Genomic DNA, 9,387 nt, shown 5'->3' on the forward strand with positions numbered 1-9,387 from the left:
TCCTCTCCCCCACCCCCACCCCTTCTGTTCACTGATGCCACCACCCAGCAAGGCAGCAGGGAGCACCTGCTCCTGCTTCAGAGGCTCCCAGTGCTCCCTGTCCTGGGTTCTCCCCTCAGACAGCAGCTGGGAGCCCCAGGGAGTCAGCGTGGATGCCTGACACCCAAAGTTCACCATCCAACCCGACAGGTGACAGTGTCCTGACTACTTGTGACCCTAAGAAATGGGACCTTGTCAGCACAGACATCTCTGAATAAGGATGGAGGGCCTGGTGATGCTGCAGAGAGCAGGGGTGGGGAGAGAGGGGGCAGTTTCTTGGCAGAAGCACAGCTCCCTAGTCCTCTGTCCCACACTCCCTGGGGGAGCTGGATTGTCAGCCTTGACTTCCCCATTCAGAGCTCCAGTCCCTGCTCCATGGACCCAACACACAGTCTGGACCCAGGGCCTATCGTGTCTCCCTGTGGTAGAGTCACCCACTGCCATGGTCACTCCCAGGGGGTTGTCCTGTGGACACGAGAATGGTCTGTTCCCTGTAGGGGCAGGGGGACCCTCTGATCACAGCTCTCCACCTCCCTCTCTCCCTGCTCCGGAGGACGGGGGAGGGGCTGACAGCTAAGCTATCAGACTGCCGCTCCCATTACTCAAGTGGCACCTCCTCCAAGCTGCCTGCTGGATTCCTATTCACATGGTCTTTGGGCTCCAAAACGAGTTCTAAGTCTGCCATAGATTACTGTATTCATCTGATAACAAATGTGTACTTGGGGATTCCCCAAATATTCTGCTTCACAATCACAGACCTTGTTGTCATCTCATGCTATAGCTGTCCCCTCTCACATGCACTATCCTCTGCCTCTCTGCTGTGATTTTTTTTGTCATTCCATGGAATGTTAGAGGAATATTCTTGGGTCTTCTACTTGATCCATATTTGGAATATGTATACATATAATATATATTCATTCCATGCACAAGTGTAGATTTGTCTTAATTCTGTAGAATTTAAAGTTACACACAGTAAGAAATCAGTTACGGGTTCACAGAAAAGCCGCATTTATCCTGAATCAGGAATAAATAAAAGGTCTGACTTCAGATGGAATGAAAACCTGACAATAGTCTGCAGGAGAACATGTAAAACAAACAAACAAACAAAAAAAGCCCAGAGAGCTGTAGATTGTTTCTACCTAAATCACCTACATTTCAGATGGTAGTGACGAACACAGTAAAATGTTAGAGGCGATTCATTTTCCTTTGTTAATCTTACACAATGTTTTGTATACTAGCTCCACAGAGTAGATTCTCAGTGGTACATGTCTCCTGGATGATTATAATTTGAGTTCCTTGTTAACTAGTCACTGAACTCCAAAACATACCCAGCATAGCATTATAGTCATGAGCTCGGATTTGGCGATGATTTCTTGGATATAATTGAAAAGCACAGGAAACAAAAGTGCAAACAGACACAAGGACTACATCAAACTCAAAAATCTGTGCATCAGAGACTTAAATAACTGTGAAAAGGCAACATGCTTGATGGAAGAAAATGATTGCAACTCTTATGTCTGATATGGGGTGATATCCAGAGTATGTGAGGAATTCCTACCACTTAAGACAACCTTATTAAAAATGTGCAGAGGATTTGAATAATTATTTCTCCAAAGATGACCTACAGATGAGCAACAAACATATGAGAAGGTGCTCATCATCACTAATTTCTGGGGAAACATAAATCAGAACCACAAGGAGATGACCCTCACATCCATTAGAATGGCTACTATTAGAAACAAAAAGCAAAAACACAGGAAAAAAAAAAAAATAACCAGTGTTGGAAAGGATGCAAGATCAATTGGAGCCCTTATGCCCTGTTGGTGGATAGTAAAATGATGCAAACATTATGGGAAACAGTACGGAATTTCCTCCAAAAATTAAAAAAAAGAATTACCACATGATCCACATTTCAATATATATCCAAAATAATTAAAGACAGTTATCTAAGAGATATTTGCAAACCCGAGTACATGGCAGCATTATTAGTGGTGGCCAAAAGGTAGAAGCAAGCCACGTGTTCGTTGTGGATGAGACGATAAACAAAATGAAGCTCATACCTATGATGGAAAGGCATCCACCTTAAAAGGGATGAAAATCCTGTCACCAGATGCAACGCAGATGAAGCTTAGGACATTGTGCTAGTGAAATAAGCAGGACGCAAAAAGACAAAAGCTGTATGATTCTACCAACATGAAGTAAAGTAGTCACATTCACAGAGACAGAAGGTACAAAGGTGGTTCTCAGTGGTGAGGTAAACGGGGTTGGAAAGAGAATCATTTTTAAGGGGGGATGGAGTCCAAGATAGGAAGTTCTGGAGGTCTGTTGTACAGAAATGTGGATATACAAATCACCACTGAACTATGTGGGCTTCCCAGGTGGTGCTAGGGGGAAAGGACCCACCTGCCAATGCAGGAGGCAGGAGACACAGGTTTGGACCCTAGGTCAAGAAGATCCCCTGAAGGAGGGCATGGCAACCCACCCCAGTATCCTTGCCTGGAGAATCAGTCCATGGGATTGCAAAGAGTTGGACACAACTGAAGTGACTGAGCAGGCACTGAACTGTACACTGAAAATTACTTACAATTTTAAAGATTTCTTTGAGGTAAAAAAAAAATATAACATGAAATTAACCATTGTAGTCTTGCCTCGCTGCTCTGGTTAGGACTTCCAGTACCGTGTTGAACAGATGTGGTGAGAGTGGACATCCTGTCTTGTTTCTGATCTTAATGGGAAAGCTTTCAGGTTTTCATCAAGTATGAAGTTAGCTGTGGGCTTTTCATATTGGCTTTTATTATGTTTAGGTGTGTTCCTTCTATTACTACTTCATTGAGTGTTTGTCAAATGATTTCCTTGAATCAGTTGAATGATCAGATGTGTGGGAGGTTTTGTGGGGGGGGGGGAGTTATCCTTCATTCTGTTAATGGGGTATATACAGTGATTGATTTTCTAAAAACACCTCTTTTGATAGTGTTTGCTTACATTCTAGCTCCGAAATGATCTTCTATCCTGCCTCTTTTCGCCTCTTCCCCATCCCTCTCTCTCCCTCAGTAGAGAAAGACATAGATAGATAGATGATAGATAGAATGTGTTGTCATTCAAGCATATTTCTGTAGAAAATGTGGAATTGGGCATGTTGTATCACATTGACACAAATTTAAAAAGGAAAATCCATAATAATTTTCAAACACAGTGTACATCCATCCCCCCTGACCCCACCAAGGTGCAGGGCTTAGCCATCTCCTCTTGGCCACTCATCAGCCTTGACCGATGGGCCCCTTGCCTCCACTTTGACTATTTTCAGCCCATTTGCAATGCCATTGGCAAAGAAATATGATAGAAAAAGAAGGAAACTCAAATGAAAATACTTTGATAAATTATTGGAACTCATCTGCAGTTAGGAAATCAAATATAAAGTAAAAGATAAGAGATTAACCTATCCATCAGAAGGACGAAGGATGAGGAAAACAGGGACTCCCACATCACTGAGTGTTCTTAATTGGTACAATCATTTTGAGAGAAAGTTGGCCAGATGAGTCGATAAAGAAGGAAGAATTTCATATGATGCAGTTGCTCACCAAGAACAGTGAAAGGACAGAATGATTTACAGCAAGAACAATTCACATGCCTATCCTTGTGAAAGTTATGGATGTGAAGAAACTTGGTGAAGAAACTGCAACAGAGGAGAGGGATTGTCATGGATAACCTCCCTGCTGACTCTTAGACAAGACCGTGTCACTACACTACCTGATAGACTGCTTCAGTCCCACAGAACCAGAGCCTGTTAAAAGGGAAGGCCTCTAGCCTTTGAGTAGAGTAATTGGTTAACAAAAAGAAAGACTAAGAAAAAGAACCTCCATAATGTAAGATTAATATGAAAGTTAATGAGGTTGAGAAACAATATGCCTTTCTACTCAGGATTCACTTCCAGATATACACTTTGGAGGAGGAAAATGTCCATTACATAATTTTCATTATTGAAAAACCAAATAAAAAAAGGAAGTGGAAGTAACCTAAAAGTCTCTGTAAAGAAGATTCCACAAGTAGTTGGGGGCATAATTTCACTTTTAAAGCAATTGAAATAAGTGAACTAGAACCTGGAAGGATTGGGAAATGTGATCAAGATCCCTGCAGAGTGCATTTTGACGTAGAGCTGGAGAGGTGACACAGCCCTGAGACAGGAGAGTGAAAGTGTATTGCTGACCTTGCCAGGTGAAAGCAAATTCCCTCACCCCCTCCTGTGTCAGTCGCCAGAGCCACCATAACTAGGTAACACAAACTTGGTGACTTATAGCAACATGAATTTACTTTCTCACAGGCCTGGAGGATAGATGTTCAGAAGCAAGTTGTCAGCAGTGTCTGCTGTCCTTGAAAGTTCTAGGAAAGCATACGCCTCTTCCCGGAGGCTCTGGGTATCCTTGGCACTCCTTCCCTCCTCTGTTGCTGCACCATCCCAACCTCTGGCCAAGCTTTCCATGCCCTTAATCCTTGCATCTTCGTGTCTCTGTATCATTTCCTCTTCCTAAAAGGACACCAGTCTTGGATTTAAGGCCCATTTAATCCAGCATGTTCTCACGCTAGCTTATTTGGAAGGACCTCATTTCCAAATAAGGTCACATTCTGCATTCCAAAGTAGATGATTTGGGGGGAGAAGATATTATTCACCTTCGTACAGTGATTTCCATGTGCTTCAAGGGGTATTTATACTCTACAGTTGCTGAGTGTGTTGTTCTATCTATGTCAAATAGGTCCATATGGTTGATATTTTAATCCAGTTCTAACAAACTATTATCTGCTTCTTTTATCAATTACTAAGAGAGGTATACAAAATATCAACTATGACTTGGATATATGTATTTGTTTTTAATTCCATCAGTTTTTGCTTTATACATTTAAATTTTCTATTAGTATCATATACAAATTTTTTAATTTTCACATTATCCAGTTGAATTTAATTTTCTTTGTGAAATGCCTCTTTATAAACTTTTTTTTTCCTGAACCCTACTTTGTGTAATAATTATTGAGCCACATCAGCATTCTTTTTCTTAGAATGTTTGTAATACAACTTTTTCAGGCTTTTATTTATATACTGTTTTTTTATATTAAACATACACCACCTTTGTACTTTGGTTTTTATTTCTATTCCAAATTAAAATATTTTTTAAACAGATACCTTTACTCTTTATGGATTGAGTGCATGACCACTTGAAGCATAGAAACCGCTGTGCTGCTGCCCCAGGGAAATATTTCCTGCATGTCACTCTTCTCATCACTATACAAGGGTGGAGGTGGAGGAGAGCAAGGGCTGTGGGCCAGAAGATCACACTGGCTGCCTGGGGAGACTTTTCAGAGGGGGGGCACTGGGTCCCTCTAACTTGTGTTCCTCCCCTGTTGGTCCCCCACTGCTTCCTGAGGACCTCAGGCTTCCCGCCTCCCCTGCCTTGGGCAGAGGCAGGTCAGGGGAAGATTGGCCTCAGGACTGCAGCTTCCTGGGACCCAGGGAGTTGGGAGTCCCAGCGCACTCAGAGCCCAAGTCTCACCTAATTGGCCATTTGTGGCCTCAAGTCCAAGGTGTGGCAGGTGGACAGAATCTTTCCCAGCAGGTACCCCCAGGGTCCAGGCACCTTGACATGCTTCTCAGATGATGGGACAAGATGTGGAGGGGCAGGTGAGCTGAGTTCATCTCCTTCTCTGCTTGCACCAAGCCCCAGGGACCTCCTGCAGCCAGACTCTCGGTGGGACCCCAAGTGCCCCCTCCCATCCTTGTTTCACTGTTCGGGAAGCCAGAGGCGGGAGAGGCAGGAGTCCTCAGTGTCCACTGGTCTTTGTCAGCACAGACCTGGATCAGGAGCTTGGGAGACCCCGGGAAAGCAGATCCTGGCTGTGTACACTTGGGTGTGTCACGACCCTCACCTGGAAAAGGTAAGGTCAAGGCAGCCACCCATCAGGGCTGCAGGAGTGCAAGGGGGCAGCAGGGTTCTGTCTACAGTAAGCCCCCAGGCCTTGTTCTCAGCAGCTGGAGTGATGTCCACTCTCCTGCCTCCCTACCCCTGACATCAGCTTCAAGGTTTTGAAAGCAGTGCCTCTTTAGCCAGTGAATGAGTCCTCTGAGCAACTTGTTCAGTAGCAGGTTCTGATTCAACAGGTGTGTTTGACTGGAGTGTCTGCATTTCTAACCAGCTCGCAGGTGGTGGTGATGCTCCTGGTCCCTGGACCACACTTTCAGTCGGGAGGGTTAGCACTGAATGTTAGTACAGGTTATGTTCCACTGAAGAGAAGTGTCCAGCTGCCTTGACCTCATCGAGTGCATCCCTTAGGCTTGGATTAAAGGCCTCCTCATGTCACTGATGCCCATGGGTGACCCTCGGTGACCTCAGCAGGCTGGAGACCCCTGCTTGTTTGTTGTTCAAAAAAACAAAGAGCCTGGCTTTGGAAATGGAAATTTCTATTTGTTTTCAGCTTACCAGAAGGAGTCACTATTTTATCATGCTAAGGGCTTGTCAAGAGAAATGGTCAAGTAATACTGAGCACAAAACCATGAACTCAGAATCTTTGAGTTCACCACAGAAACACCTGCTTCTTGGGGTGTGGGGGTGGACAGGTGCGCCACACTAGCCACCTGTCCCCACTACGTGTGAATGATCCCTGGGGGTGGGCAGCAGGGATCCATCAACTTAGTACTAGCAGGATACAGAGCAGGACACTTCCGCCCCTCCCCCCATGCCCATCAGCACAGCAGCTCCGTGAATCAACACGGCTGCCAAGCGATATCTGTTGCACAGCCCTGCTCTGACCTGAATGGTCTGTGCTGTGACAAAGGCAGGGAGCAGAAAGACCTCAGGGAATTCCAGAGAACAGACAGAAGCCCAGATCTCTCTAGTTCCAAATGGAAAAGGCTGTCCTGAAGTGATTTGCAGAGCATGGGGTGTGAGTCACCAGTGACCAGTTGGGCTGTTCCTTCTCCATGATTTGGCAAACATCTGCACATGGGCAGGAAGCCCCATGAGAACCTCAAGGGTGCAGAGAGCTCTGCAGATGAAATGCCACTGTGGTCCAGGCTAGGAGGCCATGATGCTGAGACATGGCTCAGAATCTGCAGGGGAGACAGACAGAAAACACCCTCATTAGCCTGGTGATGGTGGGTCTTTGCTCTCCTTCCAGTTTGGCCTGGAGATGGAACCATGACTAGGTCAAGTCCTGGTGGGCCGGGGGTCCTCAGTAAACATTTCTGAAATCAATGAATGAGTTTATAAGGAACAGAAAGCATATGATTAGCTATGGGAGCAAAGAGTGGAAATGACAAAATTCAAGAGCACCCTTGAGGGGAGGAGAGCATTTACTTCAAAGGTGGAGACAGGGGGCTGCAACTCCATTCTTGCCCTGGAGACTCTCAGCTCTGTAACCCTCCTGGCACTCACCCGCCCCCTGTGGTAACAACTCAGAGGGTTCCACAGAGTGAGTGCTCCATGCCTATTTATGAAGTTGCAAGTCACAGGCAATACTGCCCTTTCAGGTCAGCCTGAGCTCATCTGGAAAGAGAACTGGGCGGCTGCTGGCCTCTTGGTCAGTGGGCAGTGAGTCATCAAAGGGTCCAGACCATGTCACCCCACAGAAATGGAAACTTCTCAGTGATGCCTCTGCAGGAGTTCGTGCTGGAGGGATTTGAGGGAGGTCCACAGACCCAGGCCCTGCTCTTCACCCTGTTCCTGGCCCTGTATGTGGTGGCCGTCCTGGGGAACCTCACCATGATCGTGCTCATCACCCTGGATGCCCGTCTGCACTCCCCAATGTACTTCTTCCTCAAGAACCTCTCCTTCTTAGACTTGTGCTATTCATCTGTCATCTACCTAAGGCCCTGGCCAACTTCCTGTCCTCCTCCAAGGTCATTACCTTTGCAGGTTGTGCCACCCAGTTCTTCTTCTTCTCCCTGCTGGCTACTTCTGAGACTCTCCTCTTGGCCGTGATGGCCTATGACCGCTTCATGGCCATCTGCAGCCCCCTGCACTACCTCATCTCCATGCGCCCCTCGGTCTGTGCCTGCCTGGTGCTGGGCTCCTACTGTGGGGGCTGCCTCAACTCCATCCTGCAGACCAGCTTCACATTCAGCCTCCCGTTCTGCAGCTCCAACCACATCGACCACTTCTTCTGTGATGTGCCTCCTATGATCCAGATTGCCTGTGCTGACATGACCCTCAATGAGCTGGTCTTGTTTGGCATCTGTGGCCTCATCATCGTGGGCACCACACTCGTTGTCCTCATCTCCTATGGCTACATCACAGTGACCATCCTGAGGATGCACTCAGGAGGAGGGAGACACAAGCTCTTCTCCACCTGTGGCTCCCACATGACAGCCATGTCCCTCTTTTATGGAACCCTTTTTGTCATGTATGCCCAGCCAGGAGCTGTGGAGTCCATGGAGCAGGGCAAGGTGGTCTCTGTCTTCTACACGCTAGTCATCCCGATGCTCAACCCCCTCATCTACAGTCTGAGAAACAAGGACGTGCAGGATGCCCTGCAGAGACTGGGGCAGAAACACACAGCCACGTGAAGGAGGATGGACAGAGAGACAGTGTCCTGAGGGCTGGATGGAGAATTCAGAGACAGTGAACCACAAGGAGCCCCTCAAACTTCTTCCACTTCCAAATGGAATGGGATGTGTTGAGGACTCACTGATCCATTTATTCAAGCACATTGCTCGAAGGCATTTATGAAGCAGATACTCACTATGTGTGAGATGCAAAGATGAACAAGGGTGCTCTGCACCCAGAACTCTCCATGTTGCAAGAAGGAGCAGTGACTCAAGTCACATGAAGACTGAATGAACAGAGCAGGAGGCAGGGGCGGTCTTCTTGTCCCCTCTGTGTGTCAATGGTTCTCTGGGTCATTCCATGGGTTTGGGTAGGAAAGAAGTCAGATATATATGCATTGATCAAACTTGGAAGAAAAGGTGTTTGCATGCAACATACCTCCATCTCCCAACCCCACGTGGGATGCAGGACTTCACCATCACCTGTTGGCAGGACATGACCATCCACTGAGGGCCCTCTGCCTCCAGTTGGCCTTTTTACAGCCCACTTTCAACACCACCACCAAAGAGATCTGTTTAAAATGATAATGGCCAAGCTGTTCCCCGCGGTCAGTAGCAGTGAGTAGGAATAGGTTTGGCTTCAGTGTCTCAGGGCTGACAAGGAAGGCCTCTCAGGGAGGAGCCAGGTCAGTGGCCTGATGTGAACGTGGTGGTTCCACTTGGGGACAGAAGCACCCCTGGGCTCCTGCTCCATCACACCAAGGGCACGGATGACACTGTTGTTTGGGATGATGACCCCAGCCACAGTACCACCTTCCAAG

The 9,387-nt window shown here is 46.8% G+C and overlaps 1 pseudogene; it reads left to right on the forward strand.

Moving 5' to 3' along the window:
* Nucleotides 1-7,637: 7,637 nt before the first annotated feature.
* On the forward strand, nt 7,638-8,587 carry LOC122428388 (annotated as a pseudogene).
* The last annotated feature ends 800 nt before the right edge of the window (nt 8,588-9,387 follow it).

The sequence above is a fragment of the Cervus canadensis genome, chromosome 2 (genome assembly GCF_019320065.1).
Source record: "Cervus canadensis isolate Bull #8, Minnesota chromosome 2, ASM1932006v1, whole genome shotgun sequence".
Taxonomy (NCBI): Eukaryota; Metazoa; Chordata; class Mammalia; order Artiodactyla; family Cervidae; genus Cervus; species Cervus canadensis.